This window comes from Mustela nigripes, chromosome 3 (assembly GCF_022355385.1).
Source record: "Mustela nigripes isolate SB6536 chromosome 3, MUSNIG.SB6536, whole genome shotgun sequence".
In the NCBI taxonomy this organism is placed as follows: domain Eukaryota; kingdom Metazoa; phylum Chordata; class Mammalia; order Carnivora; family Mustelidae; genus Mustela; species Mustela nigripes.
Window position 1 is genome coordinate 73,797,795 of NC_081559.1, and position 25,408 is coordinate 73,823,202.

At 40.2% G+C, this 25,408-nt stretch overlaps 1 protein-coding gene across 5 annotated transcripts in view; it reads right to left on the bottom strand.

Annotated features, from left to right (window-relative positions):
• The window catches only part of SESTD1 (SEC14 and spectrin domain containing 1), a 137,118-nt gene extending 118,613 nt beyond the window's left edge, over positions 1-18,505 (bottom strand). For all 5 annotated transcript variants that reach the window (XM_059394255.1, XM_059394253.1, XM_059394254.1 and 2 more), the window contains exon 1: positions 18,254-18,505. The gene's annotated coding sequence lies outside the window, so the exon portion shown is untranslated. The remainder of the gene's footprint in view (positions 1-18,253) is intronic.
• Between the last annotated feature and the right edge of the window lie 6,903 nt (positions 18,506-25,408).

Genomic DNA, 25,408 nt, shown 5'->3' on the forward strand with positions numbered 1-25,408 from the left:
GCCTGCTTCTCCCTCTCCCACTCACCCTGCTTATGTTCCCTCTCTCACTATATCACTCTCTGTCAAATAAGTAAAATCTAAAAAAGAAAGAAAGAAAGAAAATCCTAAGGAAAATACATTTACAGTACTGAACTGCATTTATTGATACTATAAGATTACATTGTTTTTACAAGATGAATTGTTTGTACTAACAAATCTACATCAATACAGTCCTACAGGATACAAAACCATAGATACTATGAATATTAATAACACTAGGCATCAGAAATTAAGATAATGTGAAATAAAAAGTGGCTTCAAAATTATTACAGTAGGACAGTATATACTACAGTTAACTTAATGCAGAAGGGAAGGGAAAAGGGAAAGGGAAAAGGAGGAAAGGGAAAGGAAAGGTAAGAGAAGGAAAGGAAGAGAAAAGAAAAAGAAAGAAAAGGCATACAGATCAATGAATAAGAAATGAAATTCGCCCTTCTTCCAGATGACTCATTTGTCTATATAGGAAATCCTAAGGAATCTATCAAAAAACTTTAAAAATAGGGGCGCCTGGGTGGCTCAGTGGTTAAAGCCTCTGCCTTCGGTTTGGGTCGTGATCCCAGGGTCCGGGGATCGAGCCTCATATCGGGCTCTCTGCTCAGCGGGAAGCCTGCCTCCTCCTACTCTCTCTCTCTCTGTCTGCCGCTCTGCCTACTTGTGATCTGTCTGTCAAATAAATAAAAATCTTAAAAAAAAAAAAAAACTTTAAAAATAAATGAGTTCACCAACGTTGCAGGATAAAAAATATCATACAAAAATCAACTGTATTTCTATATACTAATAATAAGCCTGTGAACACAAAATACAACACGATTTATAATCACTCTAAATAACAGAATGCTTAGATATTAACCTAATAAAACATACAATACTTCCACACTGAAAACTACAAAATGCTGATGAGAGTAATCTAAAAAGACCTATAAAACATGGGGAGAGATACCATGTTCATAGATTGGAAGACACAATATAATAAAGATGTCAAATTTCCTCAAATTGATACATGGGTTTCACGCAACTCCTGGCAAAATCCCTCTCCATCAAGATCCTTTGTAGATAGATTATTCTAAAATTTATATAAAAAGACAAAGGAACAGGATGTCTGGGTGGCTCAAGTGGGTTGAGCAGCTGCCTTCAGCTCGGGTCATGATCCCAGAGTCCTGGGATCAAGCCCTGGGATCGAGCCCTGCATCAGGTTCCCTGCTCAGCGGGAAGCCTGCTTCTTCCTCTGTCTGCTGCTCCCCCTGCTTGTTCTCACTCTCTCTGACAAATAAAATCTTTAAAAAAATAATAAAAAAATAAAATAAAATAAAAAAGACAAAGGAACTAGACTAAAATAAATTTGGAAAAGAATAAGGTAGGAGGAATCAGTCTACCAGATCTCAAGACATGCTATATACCTATGGTAATCAAGACTGTGGTATTGGCAGGGATGCCTGGGTGGCTCAGTTGGTTAAGCAGCTGCCTTCGGCTCAGGTCATGATCCCAGCGTCCTGGGATCGAGTCCCACATCGGGCTTCTTGCTCCGCAGGGAGCCTGCTTCTCCCTCTGACTCTGCCTTCCACTCTGTCTGCCTGCGCTCGCTCTCGCTCGCTCTCTCTCTGACAAATAAATAAATAAAATCTTTAAAAAAAAAAAAAAAGACTGTGGTATTGGCAGAAGAATAAACATATAGGTCAATGGAACAGAACAAAGAACCCAGAAATAGAATTATAAATGTGCCCGTTTTTTGACAAAGGTACAAAATCAATTCAAGGCAGAAAGACTACTTTTCCCACAAGTGGTACTAGAACAACTGGATATACATGGGAGGAAAAAAAAGAAAATTAACAAAATTAACACAAATTAACTCAAAATGGATCATAGTCTTAAATGTAAAAAACTCTAAAACTTTCACAAAAAGTTTTCCAAAATCTCAGAAGTCAATTTTCAGGATCTATAGCTAAGCAAGATTTCACACCAAATGCACAATCCATTAAAAAAATTAAAAACTGGACTTCATCAAAATCAAAAACTATTGCTCTGTGAAAGACCATGTTAAGAGAATGAAAAAACACAAGCTACAGAGTGGAAAAAAATATTTTCAAACTACCTATCTGACAAAGAATTAATATCTAGATAATATAAAACAATACCTGAAATTTCCAACAGTTTAAAAAAAAGTCCAAATAGAAAATGGGCAAAAAACATGAATAGAGTTCCACCAAAGAAGATGTACAGATGACAAATAAGCACATGAAAAGATGTTCAATATCATCCAGCCACCAACACAATACAAATTACACCAACAGTGAGACCTCACAATGCACTTATCAGAATGGCTAAAATTAAGTCAAAAACCAAATGTTACCAAGAATGCAGGAAAAAAAAAAAAAGGATCACTCACTGTATTAGTCTGCCAGGGATGCTATAACAAAATACCACAGACTAAGTGGCTTAAACAACAGAAATTTATTTTCTCACAGTTCCAGAGGCTAGAAATCCAAGATCAAGGTGTCGGAAGGTTTGATTTCTTCTAAGGCCTCTTTTTTTTGGCTTGCAGATAACTACCATCTCATCTCACTGCACCCTGACATGATCTTTCCTCTGTGAATCGATATCTCTCAAGGATGTGTATCCACATTTCTTCTTCTTATAAGGACATCACTCAGATTGGATTAGGTCCACTGTAAAGGCTTCATTTTAACATATATTGCATCTTTAAAAGCACTACCTCCAAAACAATCATGTTGTGAGATACTGAAAGTTAGGACTTCTACATATCAATTCTGGAGGGATCAAAATCCAGTCCATAAGGGAGACAAACCATAAGAGACTCTTAATCTCACAAAACAAACTGAGGGATGGGAGGGCGGGTATGGACATTAGGGAAGGTATGTGCTATGGTGAGTGCTGTGAAGTGAAGTGTGTAAACTTGGTGCTTCACAGACCTGTACCCCTGGGGCTAATAATACATTATATGTTAATAAAAAATTTAAAATTTTCTAAAAATTAGTAATTCATTATACCTTAAAATAGTTATATATTAGTGGTGTATAATTAAGCATATGCTTTGGATAGTGTCCTTTGTTTCCAAAAGTTATTAAAAATAATAACAAAATTCTGTTTCATCAGAAAAAAAAATCAGTACATAATATTCATACACTGCTACTGGGAATTAAATGGTACAGCCAATGTGGAAAAGAGTTTGACAACTTCTTAAAAAAAAAAAACCATGAAAACCATACAACCCAGCAAATGCACTCCTGATCACTTATCACAGAAAAAGGAAGACTCATTTTCCCACAAAAACCTACATGGCGCATCTGCGTGGCTCAGTCCTGAAGTGTCTGCCTTCAGCTCAGGTCATGATACCAGGATCCTGGGCTCAAGACCCACCTCAGGCTCCCTGCTCGGCCAGAAGCCTCTTTCCCTCTCCCACTCCCCCTGCTTGTGTTCCTGCTCTTCGCTGTCTCTTTGTCCCTGCCAAACAAATAAATAAAATCTTAAAAAAAAAAAAAAAACTACACAAAAATGTATGTAGCAGCTTTAGTCATAATAACCAGTAACTTAAAACAATCTAGTTCTCCTCAATGGGTGAATGTTTAAATAAACTGTGGTACATCCATAGTGTGAAAAAGTACTCAGCAATTAAAAAGAAACAAACCATTAAAATACAAAGTAACTTAAATGAATATCCAGAGGATTATAAGAATGAAAAAAAGCCAATCCCAAAGGTTTACATAATGCAGATTTCATTTACATAGCATTCTTGAAATGACAAAATTATAAAAAGAGAGAACAGATGAGTAGTTGACAGGTATTAAAGAAAAAGGGGGTAAGTAAGAAGGAAGTTATGTATGACTGAAAAAACAAAAAACTTTTTGTATCTTACTACAAACGGGTGGGAAGTTTCACTGAAACCTTTGCACTTTCTGATATTTAAATGATGTGCTATAAAAGTAAATTATAAGAATAATAATGATCAAATAGCAGTGGATGGGGAGATATTAGTTACCATATGTGGATGATTAAGGAGGGCCAGGCTCTGTGCTAAGCCAGACTTATCCTGGCTCCAACACCTATTCTTCCTTCACCAGGCTACGCTCAATTCTCCAATGTCATGGAAAATTAAAAACCAATGTCCAGCATGATCCTGAACAAAAGATATAAGTTATAAAATTACCTCTCCTCTTCTATCAACATTCTTATTTCCTTAATACCTTATCTTAGACAAGTATTAACGAAAAAAGCAGTAATTATATGCTTAAATGATTCACACTAAGATAGTAACTGATAGGCTTAAATAGTCTCACAATTTACAAAAGCAAGTTAATTCAAATGGCTTTTTTTTTATTTTTTTAAAGATTTTTATTTATTCATGGACAGAGAGAGATCACAAGTAGGGAGAGAAGCAGGCAGAGAGTGGGGGCGGGGGAGCAGGCTCCCTGCTGAGCAGAGAGGCCAATGTGGAACTTGATCCCAGGACCCTGAGATCATGACCTGAGCTGAAGGCAGAGGCTTAACCCACTGAGCCACCCAGGTGTCCCAACTCAAATGGCATTTAAACAGAAATTGTATGGGGGCACCTGGGTGGCTCAGTCATTAAGTACCTGTGTTCAGCTAGCCTCATGATCCCAGGGTCCTGGGACTGAGTCCCACATCAGGCTCCCTGCTCAGCGGGAGGCCTGATTCTCCCTCTCCCTCTGCTGCTCCCCCTGCTCCTGTTATCCTCTTTCATGCGTACACTCTTTCCCTGTCAAATAAATAAATAAATCTTTAAAAAAAAATAAACAGAAACTGTATGTTTAAGAAAGAATTAACTGGGGATGCCCGGGTGGCTCTGTCAGTTAAGCGTCTGCCTTCAGCTCAGGTCATGATCCCAGGGTCCTGGGATTCAGTCCCACATCCAGCTCCCTGCTCTGTAGGGAGTCTGTTTCTCCCACTGCCTGCTGCTCCCCCTGCTTGTGCTCTCTCTCTCTCTCTCTCTCTCTGACAAATAAATAAATAAAATCTTAAATTTAAAAAAAAAAATAGAATTAACTGTACTCCAAGTGTTGTCATCTGTTCAATTCAGGTGCCCCAAAGCATGATTCTAAATTTCTGATCTTGGAGTTGTGGCTTTTTTTAAAGTAAACTGGATACAAAGGCCAAATTACAAAGCAGCAGTAATAGTTTCCATCATATGACAAGACGTCTTTCTGGTTAGCTGCCTGTCCTGCAGAGAGGAAATATTTGGACCAGAGCTTTTATTTGTCTGAGTAAAGATAACCCAGAATCTGGTGAAAATTGCAAAAATCCACATTTGTCCTCTCAGCTGCCTATGAGCTTCCCTTTCCCCTGCCTTCTGGGTTTTCTACCACCCTCAGGATATCCTTCATGCTTCTGGCCCCCAGGAGGGAGCTTTCTTCCAGCTTACTCTATCAAAACAGAAAAGGACTTATAAAGAACTGAACTCCATCTTTTAACAGACTTGTTTCAGACTTGTTTCGTGGTTTAAGGCATCTAGGAGATATGTTTTCCTTTTGGTTTGATTTGATTTGAGGGAGTAGGAGATGTTTGTTTTTATTTTGCTGAGTCCTCTAGAAATGCTTTCATACCGCTTTCTGCCTGGGGAAACCAGGTCAAAAGAGTTCACAGGTTACAAGAGCTCTACTTTGCCCTCTCCACTCTTTTAATCCTATTCGGAAGCCAAGAATCTCAAATTCTAAGGACCCAGATTCCAATTTCATGGTGTCTACTTCCTTCTCCTCGTTTGGTATCTCTTTATCTTTCTTTCTTTCTCTCAGAATGGTGGTCATTTTGTATCTCTTCTCCCCTCCAATCCCCCCTAATCTGTTCTCGTATTTCAGAGTTCTTAGAGCCTCCAGTGTGTAGCGGGGACTGTCTGGTGGAAAGGGTCTGTGTCCTTCAAGATGGGCTAGGTTAAGCTCATGAACTCCAAATATGAAACTCAACAAAGGAAAAGAGCAAAGGGCCATCAAGCCCACTACCCTGCCCATCCAGGTTACGTAAAGTAAGATTCAACACTTTTGGTTTTTATACTGTAGTTAGTGGTGGGGTTGGGGGATTAGAGGGGGGCAGTTAACCATAACCACTTAACAGTACACAATATATGATATCGGAGGGGCCGCTGGGTGGCTGTCAGTTAAGCAGCTACCTTCAGCTCAGGTCATGTTCGTATGATCTTGGGATAGAGTCCCGAGTCAGGCTCCTTTCTCAGTGGGAAGTCCACTTGCCTTCTCCCTTTGCCTATCACTCTGCCTACTTGTACTCCCTCTCTCTGTGTGTGTCAAATAAATAAAAACCTTTAAAAAAAAAAATACATGATATCAGAAAAAGAACTACAAACTGACCATGATTATACATACCAGAGAATGCAATAATAAAGAAAAACTCCTAAAACTGGATGTTAAAATTAATTACAAGGGCGCCTGGATGGCCCAGTTGTTAAGCGTCTGCCTTTGGCTCAGGTCTTGATTCCAGGGCCCTGGGATCGATCCCCGCATCCGGCTCCTTGCTTGGCAGGAAGCCTGCCTCTCCCTCTCCCACTCCCCCTGCTTGTGTTCCCTCTCTCACTGTGTATCCTTCTGTCAAATAAACAAATAAAATCTAAAAAAAAATTTAATTATAAATATACAACTAATAACAAAATACTTTAATTTCTGCCTAATTATTATGCAACATAAAAATAAGTATCATAAAAAAAATGTGTCAGGTTGATTAACTTTCAGTCTTACTTTAATGCAACTGCAGCCTTTCCTTCCAACCCGCACCCCTACAGCTTCCTTCATTTCTAGCTGCAAATGTAGGATGGTGGCAACCCTTCTTAAAACTTTTTAAAAAACAGGGGCCTGGGTGCCACAGTTGGTTAAGCCTCTGCCTTCTTGCTCAGGTCATGATCCCAGGGTCCTGGGATCAAGCCCCGTGAAGGGCTCTCTGCTCAGCTGGGAGTCTGCTTCTCTCTTTATGCTCTCCCCAACCCTCAAATAAATAAATAAAATCTTTAAAAAAAAAAAAAAAAAGCTTTTTAAATAACAGTTACAAAGACACCCCACTATCACACCAGAAGAGAGGCCGGCAACTTAATGACCCACTAATGACCCACTTCTTGCAACCACAGTCTTTCCCAGGTACAAATTATTCCTTACCTAGTAATTATAATTATTTCCACCATCAACATTTTTTATCATTTCCCAGCTGATGAAGTCCAGGTTACAATACAAGGAGCATCAAAATCTAAACTCTTAAATGGCTCAATAAAAAGATGCTCAGGGCGCCTGGGTGGCTCAGTGGGTTAAAGCCTCTGCCTCAGCTCAGGTCAGGATCCTGGGATCAAGCCCTGCATCGGGCTCTCTGCTCATCAGGGAGCCTATTTCCGTCTCTCTCTCTGCCTGCCTCTCTGCCTACTAGTGATCTCTGTCAAATAAATAAATAGTCTTTAAAAAAAAAGATGCTCAAATTATTTCATAATAAAAGTAGGCACCAATCAATTGGCAAAGATCAAATAATTTGATAACATGGATACAGAAACACAGATGCTCTCATATCTTTTTTCGTTGTTATTAGAACAACTCAGCATTCTCATGTATCTGATGAATATGCAAAACACTATAACTTCTATGGGAGGCAAATTTGGCAAGATCTATCAAAATTACAAAGGCAAGTAAGCATTTCTAGAAATTTATCATATGGTATACTCACCTGCCCCACCACCGTGTACGAAATAACATATACAAACTTACTTATTGCAGTATTATTGTAAGGACAAAAAAGTGAATAATAGCAAACACTTATCTAGCACTTAATATAGCAGCAGACACTATTTTAAGCACTTTGCATATTTTCTCATTAAATTCTCTCAACAGTACTATAAGGTATGTGCTATTAACAACCCCATTTTAAAGATGAAGAAACTGAGAGGCCAAGTAAAAATAGCCCAAGATCACGTAACTAACATGTAGCCAAGATTTGATCATTGGTAGTGTTAGCTCTGGAGCCCGTTTTCTTAACTGTTATGTTAAATCATCTAAATATAGATCAACAGGAAAATAACTGAATAAAATATATAGTACATCCATTTAAGGAGTATTACTTTTTTTTTTTTTAAGATTTTATTATTTCTTTTTCAGAGAAAGAGAGGGGAAAATCGCAAGCAAGGAGAGCAGGAGGCAGAGGGAAAAGGAGGCTCTCTGTTGAGCAAGGAGACGAATGCAAGACTTGATCCCATGACCCTGGGATCATGACCTGAACTGAAGGCAGATGCTTCACTGACTGAGCCACCCAGGCACCCCAGGAGTATTACATTTTAATCTCTACACACAACTTGGAGCTCGAACTCCCCACCCAGAGTCAACCAGGCACCCCCAAGGGTATTACATTTTTTAAAAGAAAGTCCTTTAGTTCTCCCTCCTACTTTGAAGGCAGACTGAATTCAGTGACTCACTTTTAAAAATGAAGTACAAAAAGGGAAAAAAAGATAGTAACATTACATTGAAGAAAACTGGCAAACACTACCTTAACCAAGTGATCCAGGTTAACATCACCAGTAATGTCACAGAAATATCAAGTATTCCCTCACATGACATGATGAGAAAAGCAACTCAACTTTGTGTATTATTTTCAGAAAGCCATAGCCCTATTCTAATCATGAGGAAAACATCAGACAAACCCAAGTTGAGAGAGACTCTGTAGGCTATCTGACCAGCACTCCTCAAGACAGTTAAAAAAAAAAAAAAAAGGACTGAGAAACTGTCAGAGGAAACTAGGGAGACAAGATAAATAAATGCAATGTGGTATTCTGGATGAAATCCTGTAACAGAAAGAGGACATTAATGGAAAAACTGGTGATATCCATATAAAGTCTACAGTGTAGTTAACAATAAGGTACTGATGTTCAGTTTCCCAGTTTTGATAAATGTACCACAGTAAGATAATAACATTTGAGGAAATGAAGTGGGTGAGTTATATATAGGCACTTTTTGTACTGTTTTGCACAACTTTCCTGTAAATCTGAAATTATTCCAAAGCAAAAGGTTTTTGGTTTTAAGATTTATTTATTTTAGAAAAAGAGAGCTGGGATGGGGGGTAGAGACGGGCAGAGAGAGAGAGTCCTAAGCAGACTCTGATCTGAGCATGGAGCCTGACTGATGACTCAACCCCACAACCTGAGATCACAACCTGAGCTGAAACTAAGGGTTGGAGGCTTAATCAACTGTGCCACCCAGGCGCCCCAAAAGGTTTATTTTTTTACAAAGAAGAAAATTCCTTGTGTACTGATATGAAAAAAATCTCTAAGAAATGATAAATGTAAGATACAGAATATTGTATATAGTATGGAAGAAACAGTTCCATATATAGGTACAGAAATATTTATTTGTGTAAAATGGACAGGAAAACACAAATGTATACAGAAAATATTTCTGGAAAGATACTTACAAATCTGATAATACTGGTTGACCCTATGGAGGAGAAAACTCAGTAGTTGAGAAACAGGAGTAAAAGGAAGAGTTTTTAATGTGTCCTTTCGTACCTTTTTAATTTTGAAATATATGAATGCATTAGCTACTCAAAAAATAATTTAACTTTTAAAATTAAAAGGATGACAAAGACCTGAACTAAAGCAAAACCACTGGAAATAATATAAGGAATTAATTAGAATTTTAAGAGATAAAAAAGTCTAATCACCTCCATCTACCTGTTAAGGCTATCACATTCCATTCCTCAATTTTTCCACCGACCTAATTTTTCCTTAATGCACTAGAGACACTGTATTCTAGATGAACCAATCTGACTGCCAGTTTCAAAAATTCACCAACTTGTTCCTCAAATCTACATCTTTTCCAGCCAAACCTAGCTCTAAACATAAAAATCCACCTACTTATTGTACTATTCAGTATGCTGTATGTTTTTTCTATAAAAGGGATGGCAAATAGAGGCACCCGTGCTATCACTACTCCCACACCCAAAACAACAAAACTGCTCAGTGATCAGAGTGGTCTTTCCCACTAAATCTGCATGCTGCCTCCAACTACTCCGTAATGCAATGTTCCACAAAGCCACCATCAATCAAAGCTAGCCCATGAATAAAACCTATTTGCCACATCTGGTCTCTACTATATTAATCTGTTTGCCTTGATATGTTCTTCCATGGATTTCATGTATATTTATTTACATATACACCACTATTTTGTTCTGAAAATGATTGAGACAAGAATATGTGAACTATAAAAAGTTAATAAATTTTTAAAGTAAAAGCAAAAGAATAAAGAATACACTAAAATGGTGCCAAGAAAAAGAAAAAAAAAGTAGAGCACAAAATCACTATGCCTGCTCTGGAGTGTGCCACAAATCTGGCTTTGGCTTTCTAGTAGCCATCACAAAAAGGAAAACCCAGTCCACAGTCCTGGAGATAAAACAGAAAGGTACTCCAATGAGGAACTTCTATCTACTTAGACCAAAGAGGAATTTTTATAAAACAAAAAGAACAGGACTCCTGGGTGGCTCAGTCGGTTGGGCAGCTGCCTTCAGCTCAGGTCATGATCCCAGCATCCTGGGATCCAGTCCCTCATTGGGCTCCTTGCTCAGCGGGGAGCCCTCTCCCTCTACCTCTGCCTGCCACTCTGCCTGTGCTCACTCGCTCCCTCTCTTTCTTTCTGAGACAAATAAATAAAGTCTTTTAAAAAAACGGGGGGGGGCACCTGGGTGGCTCAGTGGGTTAAAGCTTCTGCCTTCGGCTCAGGTCATGATCCCAGCTGGGGTCCTGGGATCAAGCCCCGCATCAGGCTCTCTGCTCATCAAGGAGCCTGCTTCTTGAATGAATGATGAATAAATAAGGATTAGTTTTTATTGTAGCATGAATAAATAGAATCTTTTAAAAAAAATTAAAATTAAAAAAAAAATTTTAAAAGAGAGAGAACACTATAAAATGCAAAAGATATAGAAGATAAACAACTACCAGTTTTCAAAGAACTGGGATGTTTGTGATAGGGCCCATCAGGCGATACATATGGTACCTTACAAAAACCCAATGCAGCAAAATTGATTTTCCAAAAAGCAGGCACAAGCTTTAAGAACTCACTCTGTCCTTTTACTTTGTTTCTTCCTTCAGTGCCTCCCTAAGAGTATAAACTCTTTGAAGAGGAGAACCATATTTTCCAACACATAGAGCTCATGACACTTTGTACTGTATTCTGCCAAAAAGAAAAATTCAGTATCAATGAGAATTTACATAGCACAACTCAAACCTAATTCTGATAAAAATTCTCTAAACTAAACATAGGAATTCCCACTCCTACCAAATAGAATAAAAATGATAAATGAAGCTTCAGTAGACAGAATTTCGTGACCTTCTATACTATTATTCAATCACAATTTAATTTGTAATGTCCTAACAGCATTTTATTTTTAGTATCCCTAGCACAAAGCTAGCAAAAAAGCCAAATCAATATCATTGCCTCTGATCAAATAAAATGAAACTCAGAGCAAAAGCTTTGGCAAACCCTATCAAAGGAAATACAATACAACTGACTACCTTTCAAGGACATAATCAATAGCTCTTTATACACCAGCTGACAAAGGTAGGTTCATTTTTTAAATGACTCTGCAAGTCTGCAAGTAGACAATGAATTATAATGCATTTCTCTACTCCTTTCCAAGAATTTGTAATTTCTGTAAATGAACAACACAAGTACTTAAAAACTTAAATTATGGGCGCCTGGGTGGCTCAGTGGGTTAAGGCCTCTGCCTTCAGCTCAGGTCATGATCCCAGAGTCCTGGGATCGAGCCCCATATTGGGCTCTCTGCTCAGCGGGGAGCCTGCTTCCCCCTTTCTCTCTGCCTGCCTCTCCGCCTACTTGTGATCTCTGTCTGTCAAATAAATTTTAAAAAATAATAATAATAAAAACTTAAATTATTACTCTCAAGTATATGCATTAGGATACATTAACCATCCTGTATTTGTATTTTATTAATGGGAATCATTAATAAATAAGTAGTCTCATCCTATACTGGTTCAGTTTGGGGTTGTTGTTTTTTTTAATAAATTTGGTCTTTCAGTTTGCAGTATGCTCATCTGGAATTCCCTGTACGCAGGGGCACACCCTCTCATCCCCAAGAGAGGATAGCTGTACCGAGTAGACTGAACAAACATGGACAGGCGTAGAGGGTGGGCAGTACCTTTAAATGGATGTCAGAAAATCCAATTCCTGCACCTTTGTTTTGACTGTTAAGATGGGAAATAAATGTCATCTCTATTTGATAGAGTTATTGAAAGGATTAAATGAGGTTAAGATTTGTAAACTGTCTAAATGCATATAGAATAGGTGCTCAACAAGTGTTAGTTTTCCTACTGTTTTTTTTATAGGTAAGGAAACAGAAGCTAAACAGACTTGTCCAAAGCCAATGGCTAATAACCGTGAGACACAGGCTAAAACTCCAAGGTCTTAATGCTCTTTCCAGTACACCAAGCAGCATGCTAACAGCAGAACCCAATACCTCATGTTTGTCACTGATGACCATACAAAGAAAAAAATTAAAAGTCTGAACTCCTATTAGATGCTGAACATATACTAATCTCTTTCCTAATACCTACCCTATAAAGTGAGTATATTTATCCCATTTTACTGAGAGAAATTATTAACCTGTCCAAAGTCACAAAGCTAGTAAATCATAAAGCGGATTAAATCAAGTGTTTACACCACTACTTTTCCCTACTAAGCTGCCTCAAAACCATACAAGTATTTACAAATCATGGTCTACTAAACTCGAACTCTAAATGGCCTAGAAAGTTTTAAAGGATTCTTTCACCAAAATTGTAACAGAAAATAAGAACCAAAACTTAACAGACCAAATAAAAACAAGAAAAATTTGAAAGGTTGCCTCAGAGCTCTTCCCTCTCCCAAGGTTATCCAGGAATTTCTAATAAATGCTTAGAGGGCAGATATTTTTACACTATTCTAAAGCACGGGGGAATAAAGGAATATTTCTCAATTCATTCTTAGAGGTAAGCTTAATCCTGATACCAAACCCAGGCAATAGTAATAAATATTACATTTATCATTTGTGACTATAAATGCTTAATATATTTCATTTAAAAGTGTAGTATGATCCTATTTGTAAAGGAAAAACCATTGTGAATGTATGTATATAATATGGCCAGATTTGTAAATGCATATTTATACATATGCACACAGAAACCAAAGACACAAGTGGAAATATAAATCCTAAACTTTTAACAATTGTTACCTGGGACAGGAATGATCTTGGGGGTGAAGGAAGGGAAGGGGACCAGAAGTAAAGAAGATTTTCAGCTTTTATTGAATATACCCACATATTATTTGAATTTTTATAATCAACATGTATCATGTTTGCTATTAAAATATACAAATGAAAAGCACAGCCTAAATACTCATTTGCTGTTATCTCTTCTACATGCTACAATAAAAACTAATCCTTTTATTCACTCATTGGACATTCACTTATTTAACCAACATTCAGGGTGTAGTTCCTATGTATGGGCACTGAGCTAATAGACACTTGTGCCAGCCACCAGGTACTTAGAGCCTTTTTTTTTTTTTTTTTTTAAGTAAACTCTATGCCCAACATGGGGCTTGAATTCAGGACCCGGAGATCAAGAGTCACATACTCTACCAACAGGGCCAGCCAGCCAGGCATCCCTAGAGTCTATTTTTTTTTTTTTCAAAGATTTATTTATTTATTTGAGAGAGAGAGAGAGACAGAAAGAGTATGTGTCCACAGGGCGAGGAGCAGGTGCAGAAGGAGAGCTAGAATCTTTCTTTTTAAAAAAAAATTTTTTTAAATATTTTATTTATTTATTTGACACAGAGAGAGAGAGATGGACACAGCTAGAGAGGGAACACAAGCACCGGGAGTGGGAGAGGGAGAAGCAGGCTTCTCATAGAGCAGGGAGCCCAAGGTGGGGCTTAATCCCAAGACCCTGGGATCATGACCTGAGCCAAAGACAGGCAGTTAGCCACTGAGCTACCCAGGGGCCCAGAGAGGGAGAGTCTTAAGCAGACGAGCACAGAGCCCAACACAGGGCTAGATCGCTACCTGAGCCAAAACCAAGAGTTGGACTCTTAACCAACTGCACCACACAGGTGCCCCGTCTAGAGCCTATCTTTTAAAACACAGGATGGAACAACAGTTACTTCCTTCCATAAGTGCTGAATTTTAAATCAAGTTCTAATTTTTATCATTTATTATATTTTTAGGTCATGTGTCAGGGGTAAGAAATACATTCTTTTTCTGGAATTTGTACTGCCTTTCTTCTAAAAAAGAGTACTAGATAATTTTTGCTGGGTTTTTTGGGGGGGGCAGGTTAAAAAAATTCATTTGTATTCAGAGTACTGGGCACTATGTCAGATAATGGACTTGCAAAGATAAATAATTAACATATGCCTCTACCTACCCTCTAAAGAGCTGATAATTTCGTATACCTATGTCTGATACAGAGTTCCACATAAAAACTGAAATTCGTATCTTAGTTATCCTGTACTTCGAAATGAAACTGGCAAACTGCCCTGCTCAAAAATAAAAGTTAATTTCAGTTTCACCCAGAATTTTAGTGTTTATGAAAAATGTTATATTATTCAATTATTTTAAGATACAGTGAATAAATCAGTGGAAAAATAGAGAACACGGAAGCTGCAGGATAATATAAAACACGATGTCTCAGTGAAGAGTGGGTTCTAGGATTAGCTATGCCACCAATAAGGTGGGTTACTAGGTTTAATTGTTCTGACTGCTTCCCTAGAGGAAATGTGAAAATCCTACCTAATTTCTTAGGATAGGAGAACCCAAAGAATTTATTTAAAAATAGTAAAATCTGGGATGCCTGGGTGGCTCAGTAGGTTAAGCCTCTGCCTTCGGCTCAGGTCATGATCTCAGGATCCTAGGATTGAGCCCAGCATCGGGCCCTCTGCTCAGCAGGGAGCCTGCTTCCCCCACCCCTCTGCCTACTTGTGATCTCTCTGTCAAATAAATAAATAAAATCTTAAAAAAAAAAAAAAAACTAAAATATTTTTTTAAGAAAATAGTAAAATCTGATGAGTATCAGGCAGTATGACTACCTGCTTTTTGTTGTTTGGTTTGCTTTTATTTATTTCCCCCCACTTTGCCAATGATTAGCCAAGCAAATTTGCAAACACAATTTAACTTCTGTATGCCTCTTGGGGTAAAAAGAATGCAGGAAGTAGAGTTAGAAGACCTGAATTTATATTCAAACCCTCCTACTAACTCTGTAAGGTTAAAAAACAAGCAAATTATTTAACCTCTTTGCACCTTAGCTTCCCAGCAGTAAAATAGGGATAAACTTAACTTACAGAATTATTTCGAAGACGAAATAGAAAATACACGTGAAAACACAAAGTTAGAAGCTATTATAAATTAGACATTTTTCTAAAGAAGATAAACAAATAATCCATAAGAACATGAAAAGATACTCAACATCATTAGCCATTAGGGAAATGCAAATGAAAACCACAATGAGATACCACGTCACACCCACTAGGATGGCTATTATCAAAAAGACAACATTAACAAGTACTGGAGAAAATGGAACCCTCATACTTTGCTAGTGGACATGTAAAATGCTACAGCAGCTATGGAAAATAGTTTGGCAATTCCTAAAGTTAAACAGTTATCATATGACCCAGCAATACCACATCGAAGTATATGCCCAAGAGAACTGAAAACATGTGCACACACAAAAACTTGTAAATGAATGTTCATAGCAGCATTACTCATAATAGCCAGAAAGTGGAAACAACCCAAACGTCCATCAATGGATGAAATAATCATCAAAATGTGGCATATACATACAAGAAAGATTATTCAGCCATAAAAAGGAATGAAGTAGTGATACATGCATAATGTGAATAAACCCTAAAACTAAGATGCTAAGTAAAAGACACAAAGGGCCACATATTTGTATGATTCTGTTTATATGAAATGTCCAGGCAAATCTCTAGACAGAAACTAGATCAATGGTTGCCAAGTGCTGGGGAGGAGGAATGAGAGTGATAGCTAATGGGTATAAGGGTTTCTTTTCAGCAATTGAAAATGTTCTTGAACTGGTGATGTTTTGCACTACCTTATAAGTATACTAAAACCGCAGAATTGTATGCGTTAAAAGAGTAAATTCTACAGTATATGAATTATATCTCTATAAAAGAAAACTATTATAGAAATGTAAGTTTCTGTTCCTTTTCATTATTCAAAGTGCTACTTTTCTCAAGAGGCTGTTCCTGTATCTTGGAACAGCTATGAAAGCTCTTTGAAGTTCGATGTTACAAAGATGAACGGTATTTTGGGTAAAGTAAAACTACTAATCATGTTAGAAAAACTTTCCATGGATCAGATTAATTTGGCATAATTTTATTTCTTTAAAAGTAAAGTCCCTATTAATAGCAAGTTTGTTTTTAGGGAGTAGAAAGAGCTTCAAGGAGTTTTTACAGAGTACACCAGAGGGTGGGGGAGGGGGGTGGGATAAGCCAAAATGTTACACCCTTTTCTGCCTTTTTAATTACTGGACATTTACTTTTCAGATATGTCCTTGCCACTGATCAACTAAAACCCAAGTAGATGGAACTTTGCAACCTCTACCACATTCCGTGTTCCAATCTGCTGTCACTCTGCTAAATCCATCACCAGCTTCTAATCTCCATTACTCTTTCTTATTATTATTCTCAGGGCTCAAAATGCTTAGCAAACTATTTAAATATAATCAACTCATTCCCTAATGCTGGGAAATTTATAGAGTAAGGCCCAAATTTTAAGACGAAATTTAGTCTAGATTGCCTGAATAAAAACACAGCAAAATGACTTCCTGGAGTTTGGGATAGAAAAACAATCTATAGAGTTGTGTAATGCTAAGTCATTTGGGAATTTTTTCACATATTGGGTCATGGGGTAAAGAGAGTCACCAACTTTTGTCCACAGAAAGTATTATGTATAAAAGCTTCCTGGTTCTAGAACAAAGAAGCATTTTATTGCTCAAAGCAAAAGTAAGATATTTTCCTTCCATTTAGTATTGTTATACTAAAATAGCATACCAATGAAACCAGCTAGGTAACACCATGACCAAGGTATGTGAACAAAAATAAATTGTGCTTTGTTATGTACTCTTCCTTGGGGCTTGGGGGGGGGGGGGGAGTGTTCACATCTAACAAAATACGCCAAAATCAAGCCAAAGAAAACCATATGGATTAACATTTTCCAAAATGGGGGTATTTTCAGTGGCAATTTTAATTTAACCTATGCCACGATGTGTAACGGGTGTATTTATCACAGAAATAGGTGCATTAAGAGGTGCAGGAAGAGATGACCTGTCAAACGGCTGCTACAGAGTTACTCCCTCAACAGCACTTCCAACTTCTGGGGCGATACGCTATCTGTGTATGAGAGAAAGATGTCAAAGCACCAAGAAAACCACTTGCTGTCAGAGCAGCAGCGAGTCCAAACCGTGCATCCCACGGTGAAATCCCACCCGCACCCTCACGAGCCGGCCAGACTGCGGCTCCTTTCTGCTATCAGTCTACCTAACATATAAAAAATAAATACATAACCACAAATCCTTGCCAACCCTCTTCCTTCCCTTTGTGACTCCTCCAAAGGCTGGAGGGATGTTAACATCCGGCAGGCCCGGGGGAAGCCAAGACCCACGCCGCGAGGGAGGCATCCAGGAGGCATCCCGAGCCCCGGGGGCCTCGGGACGGGAGTCCCCCACCCACCGGGCAAGGCTGGTCACCGGCCACACAAAGAAGCCGGCCGCCGGAGCTGGTCGCTGGGCTCGTCCCCGGGGCCGGGCGCCGCCGCATGTGGTGCCCGCACGCCGGGAAGACGAGACCCGCCGGAAAATAAGGATTAACGCCCAAACCTGTTGCATGATGCGGGTCCCTTTCACCCATTAATGAACGAGGGCGCTTGGGGGGGAGGGGGCCAGAGCGACCGGGCTCTGAGGGCCGCGGCCGCACCCGGCAGCCAGCGCGGAGGCAGAGGCCGCCCGCGGGGCTCCCACCTCAGGCGCTTTGTCTGCGGTGGAGGCGGCGGCGGGGACACGGGCGCCCCTCCCTCAGCCGCGCGGCCCGAGCCCAGGAAGAAAGCCGGGCCCGCCGCCGCCACCGCTACCGCCTCCACCCGCCCGCGCCCGCTACCCGGCCGCTGGGCCTGCGCGCTCCTCCCGCCCGGGCCGCCTGGGCCGCGTGGCGGCCACACTCACCTGGCTGGCGCTGGCGCTGGCGCGAGCGCGGGCGGCCGACACCTCCGGGGTTGGTGGGGAGGACGCGGGGACGCGAGCGAGGCGCGGACGGAGGCGGAGGGCGAGGCGGGAGGAAGGCGGGCTGGGGGGCGGAGCGGCCCTGGACGGCGGCGGCGGCGGCGACTCCAGCCACTCGCGGCAAATCGCGTCCCGGCCCCTCCGTGCGTCAGGCAAGGGGCGGCGGCGCGGGCGGCCGGGCGACCTCCCCGCACCCGCGGCCCGACCCGCGTCCGCGCGACCCCGCGAGCGCGCGAGAAGCGGCGGCGCAGCGACCCCGCCCGGCGCGGGAAGGGGGCGGGACAGGGAATCCCACAGGAGCGGGGGCGGGGCGAGGAAGGGGCCTTCAACGTGCAGCTGGTGGACCCTGCGAACCTGGCCGGGCCCGGGACTCCGCGCTGCCCAGCCTGCAGTGGTGTAGATAATGAAAGGAGCACTGGAACTAGAGTCTGGAAGCCCGGGCTCAAGGAAAGACCCCTCTACTGGACGGCTTGCAAGTCGTTGCTTTTCTCTGTCCTCATCCTGAAATACGTAGGTTTGAGTACATGGTCTTCAAGATTTTCAAAATTCTGATCCCCACAACCTGAAGAATGAAGGCACCTGGGGGGGAATGGGTCGTAGTGAGGAAGAGCTGGATTCAGGGCATTTGGTTTTCTTCGGGGATCTTTCCATTCAGCCCAAATTTATTCACAAATGACCCTCTGGTAATGGCTACTTCCCCCACCTTCACCAACTCTAGTTATTTTTCTACAAATGTACAGACTTCAGAGTCTTCGTTCTCCTGATTTTATTGCGCAAATCATTTTTGTGTCATTTCCTGAATTCAGTTCAAAAGAGTCATCAGCTGATACACACAAGCTCGGGAGGGCCATATGGTCCCAATCCCAGACCTTCCCTATTTCTCACTTCAGTATCACCTAATTCCATTGATAAAATCTTGCCCTTTCAACAACTAGGCAATCAAATTTCTCCCCACTGAAGTTCTCTGATTTGAAATCCCATGGATGAATTCTTCCTCTTAATTCTGTGACTAATAATCTGTCTCCACTCTTTCAACCTCTTTGCCACTCTCTAGGTCCAGCCTTCCCAATTTCCCTTCTGCTTCTGTTCCGCATGACTGTCAGAATATGCTGCGAAACCAAAGAGCCTCCTTCTTTAGAATTCTTCAGAGGCTGTCCACTTGGACAATCAGGTGCAAGCTAATTACCATGGTACGCAAAGCCGTGTATAACCCGATCCCTAGACCTCTTCAGCTCCAGCTCTGACTCCCACATTTACACACAGATACAACAGGCTCTGTCAGTATCTCCATACATTTTCCCCCACCTGAAATCCATTCCTCATTTAACCAGGTGAACTCCTACTATCCTCCAAGATAATAAATGCTTCACTTGCTCTTTAGAATCTTCCCTGACATCCACTCTTTTTCCCACACCCACATGCTCTCCCTATGCACTTCCGCGGAATTAGATACTCTCCTTTATGCCTTCCTGCGGCAATCTCTCATCTCTTCTCCATGATTGTCCTTAGTACTTTTTTCTTTTTTCCTATTGCTTGGCTTGGTGGTCTTTTGTTACTAGACTGAGTTCCTTAAAAGGATAGATATTTTTGTCTAGTTCATTTTTGGTTCCCAGACATCGCAAAGTGCTCAGCACTCAGAAGTTTCCCTTTAAACATGTGTTGAGGGCTGACGTCATTCCTTCCAGCAAGTAGATGTTGAGCATCTACTCATCAGGAGGGAAATAACAGTACAACCCACAGCCCTTGCCTTGCTTAACCTTCCACAGTATTCTGTTCTTCCTTTACTAGGTGGCATTCTCTGCTTATCATTTAAAACCCTCTCTTACTACCACTCACATTCTTTGCTTGTTTTAATAAAGCAAGAGCATGCCAAACAATCCATTACAATAATTCCCAAACATCTCTGCCCTTCCTCTTTCCATATCCTCTAGTTCCACACTGTATTACCCAGTTAGTAGATAAGGGATAACTGCTGCAATAGGAAAAAAAATTAGTTTGCAAAACCAGAGAATGAAGTTTGAATGCCATATTTTCCAATAATGAATGTAGCTCAATCACTTAAATTCACTAGGCCTCGCTTATAACGATCCTTTGGCTCCATGACTAGCCTTCATTTTTAATATTTTGTTATTGAGGTAAGCATGTCCTTCTTTATACAGTGTATGTATAAATTGAGGAACTACCAGATCCTTGGAAAGTAGCTGTGCAGCATAGACTTGAACTCCAAGTGATGGGGAAATACTCACTACTTCACAGCAGTACTCATTTTTGAACAGTCCTTCTAGTCCTTACATTGAACTGAAATGTGTCTCCTTATAAATTTGTAGGTAGTCATGGTATTGTCTTGGTAGGAAATACCTCTGGGTTTAAGTTCCAAAGCAGTGTAGTCAGATCCCAGTTATAGAACTTCTTAACTGTTAAACTTGGACTAGCACAGAACAACTCCAAGGATGAGTATGTTCAACTCTAAAAGGGAAACCATTATTACAAATATGAATACAACATATATTAAAGTGCTCAGTGAATCTGAATCTAGTAATGTGTATTGAGTATAGAACAGTCCTATTCCCCTCCATGTATAATCTTCTAAATATTTGAAGCCAGCAACCACAGAACACACCTTTCAACAAGATGCTTCCCTCTCATGCCCCCTTCATCTCCACACCCTCTCATCTAAACATAACTTAATGACTCTTAAACTGTGGCATTTGGAGGTAAGTCCAATAATCCAGGTATGAAGAGAGGAATAGTAAAATACAATTTTCTACAACTTTATGATTTTTCAATCAGTTGGTATCACAATATCATTTTCTATTACCACACCACTGTTCATAAATGTCATGTGTTGCTGATTAGAAACAAAAATACTCCCAAATCTTTTAGAAGTTTTTAATATAGCTTTAGCTATAAAACCATATCTCCTTCAGCCTGTATTTGTACAATTTGTTTTTGAAGACCGAGTGCAGATCTTTGCATTTATTCCTCTAAAATATCACTTTGGAGGTTATGTACCAGGAGCCCCTGCCATAATAGAAATCAGTGAAAGGAGAATAACATTGAAAACAACTTTGAGTGATGGGGGCAAAAGAATCCCAAAGGCCCTTTAAGTAACAAATTCCTCCATCCTAATTTCTCCCTCACAATTTCCCTCTGGCTTTTTATTAAAAGCCACATTTAAACTTTCCCTAAAATCAAATAACTTTTTACACTCCTCTTGTTTTATTTTTATAATAAATGAATGTTGAAAACACCTTTTATGTGCATGTGTTTCCCACACATTATTCACTGCAACTTCGGAAGAATTCAGCAAAGTAAGTCAGACCAAGAGGCCATTTTACTGAAGCTCAACAGGCTTAGGTAATTTGCTGAATAGTCACTCTGCACCAAAATTGGCTTCTTGGCGGAAACAGCCCCACCCACAGCCCATGCTGAAGGGGAGGCCCCAGGCAGTACCACGGCACTCCTGTAATCCCTGAATCACTGTTGATTACCCCGGCATACAAACACACCCGGTCACACCCATTCAAAAATGACCTGGGGTGTATGGAAAAAACACACAATCCCCAAAAAGCTGGTCCAATCAGACCAAATCAGACCAGCTGAATCCAAAAGAAGACACAGATGGTGTCCATGGCTGAGCAGGGCTCTGACAGAATAATGTCAGCCAGTGTCTAAACAGAAAACATGTATTCATTATACATTCAACTCATGTATTCAGCAAATATTTATTAAGTATGTCTGGTTTAGGTGGAAGGGATACAGTATGGACAAACGACACAGAAATTCTGCCTCTTCGATCTTGCGTTCTGGTGGATGGGACAGGCAACAAACATAATAAATAAGTAAATCAAAAAGTATATTAAAAAGTGGTAAGTGTTTAATAAAAATTGGGCAGGAAAGGGGACTAGAAAGTGTAAGGCGTAGGGGTACAGTTTTTAATCATAGGAATAGGAAAGGCTTCACTGAGAAGGTATTATTTGAGCTAAGTCTTGAAGAAGATGAAGCGCTGATCCTGTGAAAAGGTCTGGGTGGCTCAGTTGTTAAGCATCTGCCTTCAGCTTAGGTCATCATCTCAGGGTCCTGGAATGGAGCCCTACATTGGGCTCCTTGCTCATCAGGAAGCCTGCTTCTCTGTCTCCCACTCCTCCTGCTTGTGTTCCCTCTCTCCCTATTCCTCTGTCAAGTAGATAAATAAAATCTTTAATAAATAAGTAAAAAGACACATATAGCTGAAGCTGAGGGAAGCAACTGTAGTGGGCTAATCAGGAAGCAGACAATAAAACAATAGCAAAATTAGGCAATGCAGAGAGCAGGGCATTCAAAACCCATGTGGAAGATTTTTAACAACCAAATGATCAGGGCACCAATGCACATGGACTAGACCAGAGCCTTTGCTGACGGGGTCTTCCTATCTACCTTATTTATCTATCCATCTATGTCTCTATCATCTATCTATCTTTCTATCTACATATACTTTTTAAAGATTTTATTTACTTATTTGACACAGAGAGAGCAAAAGGAGGGAGCAGCAGGCAGAGGGAGAGGGAGAAGCAGGCTCCCCGCTGAGCCGGGAGTCTGATGCAGGGCTTGATCCCAAGACCCAGGGATCATGACCTGAGCCAAAGGCAGATTTAAATACTGAGCCGAGCAGGCACCCTCTCTTTATATTTTTTAAATAAACTCTACACTACACGTGGGGCTTGAACTCACACTCCAAGATCAAGAGTCACTTGTTCTATGGACTAAGCCATCCAGGTACCCCCCCCCCACAATCCATGTATTTTTGTTTTGTTTTAGGGTTTTTTGTATTGTTTTGCTTTGTGTTTTTGTTTTTGTTTAGTTTCACAAATCTATATATTTTTTGTTAGTTTCACAGGTAAAATTTAGTGATTCATCAGCTGCATGTAACACCCAGTGCTCCGTACATCAAGGGCCTCCTTAATGCTCATCACCAAATTATCCCTTTCCCCCACCTCCAGCAACCCTCAGTTTTTTATATTTTATTTTTTTTAAGGATTTTATTTATTTATTTGACAGATAGAGATCACAAGTAGGCAGAGAGGCAGGCTGAGAGAGAGAGAAGAGGAAGTAGGCTCCCTGCAGAGCAGACAGCCCGATGTGGGGCTCGATCCCAGGACCCTGGGATCATGATCTGAGCCGAAGGCAGAGGCTTTAACTCACTGAGCCACCCAGGTGCCCCAACTCTCAGTTTTTTAAAATGTCCTGCAGGTGATTGGGATGTTCAGCAGAATGGGAACCCCTGCTCTACCAACTGTTGCCTTGGATTCCAAACACTCTTTAAATTCTGTGTTCCAGTTGGCCCAACCCAGTGTGTATCCCGCTTTCCCATTGTTCAACTTTTCTGTTATTCCTGGGTAGCCTGATACCCACAGCTGAGTTTTAGTTTTTCTAATTTGCACATGTATTCTTTACGAAGGAACAAGAACCAAATCCCAACCCTATTCCCTGAGGTCACATGTTTGCATTTTCAGAATTTTGTAATCCCGAATTGCGTAACATACCACAACCACAAAGCCAAGAAATTTTGGTGCTGGAACCGTAGCCCTGGGTTACTATTCTCCGTGCTGCAATGCTCACCTTTAGGGGCAGAACAAAAATGGAAGTTTGGGGATATTTCTTTAACATTTCCATATCAATATTTGAAAAATCGCCAAAATGTCATATTTTAAAATCTTAAGGTGTATAACATTTGTTTTAGGAATGTACCTGTAATATATTACTGAATTTTTAAGAAAATATTTAATAATTTTATTTATAAAATAGTTTGAGGACTCAATTTATCAGTTTTTACAATTGACATTGTAATTCAAAGCTCAAATTTTCTCTCACTAAGGAAGTTAAGACCTGTTTTTGGTTTTGTTTTTAATATACTTTCATGGTCCTGAAGTTATTTAAATAACACTTTGTTAGTTAAGAAAACATCAAAGACTAGAATTTAGGCCTCCTGACCTAGATTTGTTAATATAAGCTGAAAGCATTTGAATATTTGTAGGATCATCTGTGTGTAAGTAGATGTGGTACATAGTTTAGGCATAACACAGATTTGTCTCTTAAACATCAGTAGTGCTTTAAAACTATTAGAACTAATAGAAAATGAAATAAAATTTCAGACCAAGGGAAGGTTCTAATTTCAGCAATTTACTGTCACTCTTAATTAACATAAGCTTTGTAATAGAGATTAGCAAAGGAGGCCAAGTTAAAAACAAATTGCTTAGGTAAATTGCTTTAAATGCTCCTGGCAACATACAAGACATTACATAATAAAATACAGTAAACTGACTATACCAATTTTTATTGTTCTCTCCAATAAATTTTCTTCCAATAAGTACCGTTGTCACTGTCTTATATTCTCAAATAGGTGTCCCTGAGTCAGAATTCTTCAGTTGCTAGTACCAGAGCCAATTTCAACTGGATTGAGATGAAGGGGTGGTGAATTTTCTGTAACAGTCCTGTGGATTTTCTGGAATAAGAGTGAGGTAGCTCAAACACACTAAAGGAAGAACTGCATTTCTGGGTGTTCGAGTAGGCAGTTAGGTCCTAACAGGATATGCGGAGGCCAGCAACAAGGAAACCATGGCCAACTATCAGGAAGGTCAGAGGCCTGTCCTGGCAGCACTTCACAAGAGCCAGATCAAAGCAGACAGGCCTAAAATGGTGGGTACCGTGACAGGAAACCCCTGCCCAAATAAGGAAGAAAAAGTATGGAAACCTTGCTTCCAAGAAATCCCAGCCCCAAGTAATGAATATTCCACCCTCTAATTAACAACCTTCAGTAAAAGAAAGAATCCCAGCCCTGAGGGTGTGCAGCTTTCTCTCTCACGGACTCTCGCTCTCTAGAGTTTGCCAGCTCTCCCATCTCCAAAGTGTACTTCAGCTTTAATAAACTTTCACATTTGTGTCCCTCATTTGCTACACTGTGTGTCTGTCCTTGAATTCTTTCTCATGACAAGACCAAGAACCTTCTGCGATATCTTTGGGACGGCCTGGATTGAGACCTCAGAACCCAGGGCAAGGGTCAGGGTTCTCCCCAGTTCTCCTGTCAACATGGGGGGACCTCTGAGACCAGAGCAGAGAGCC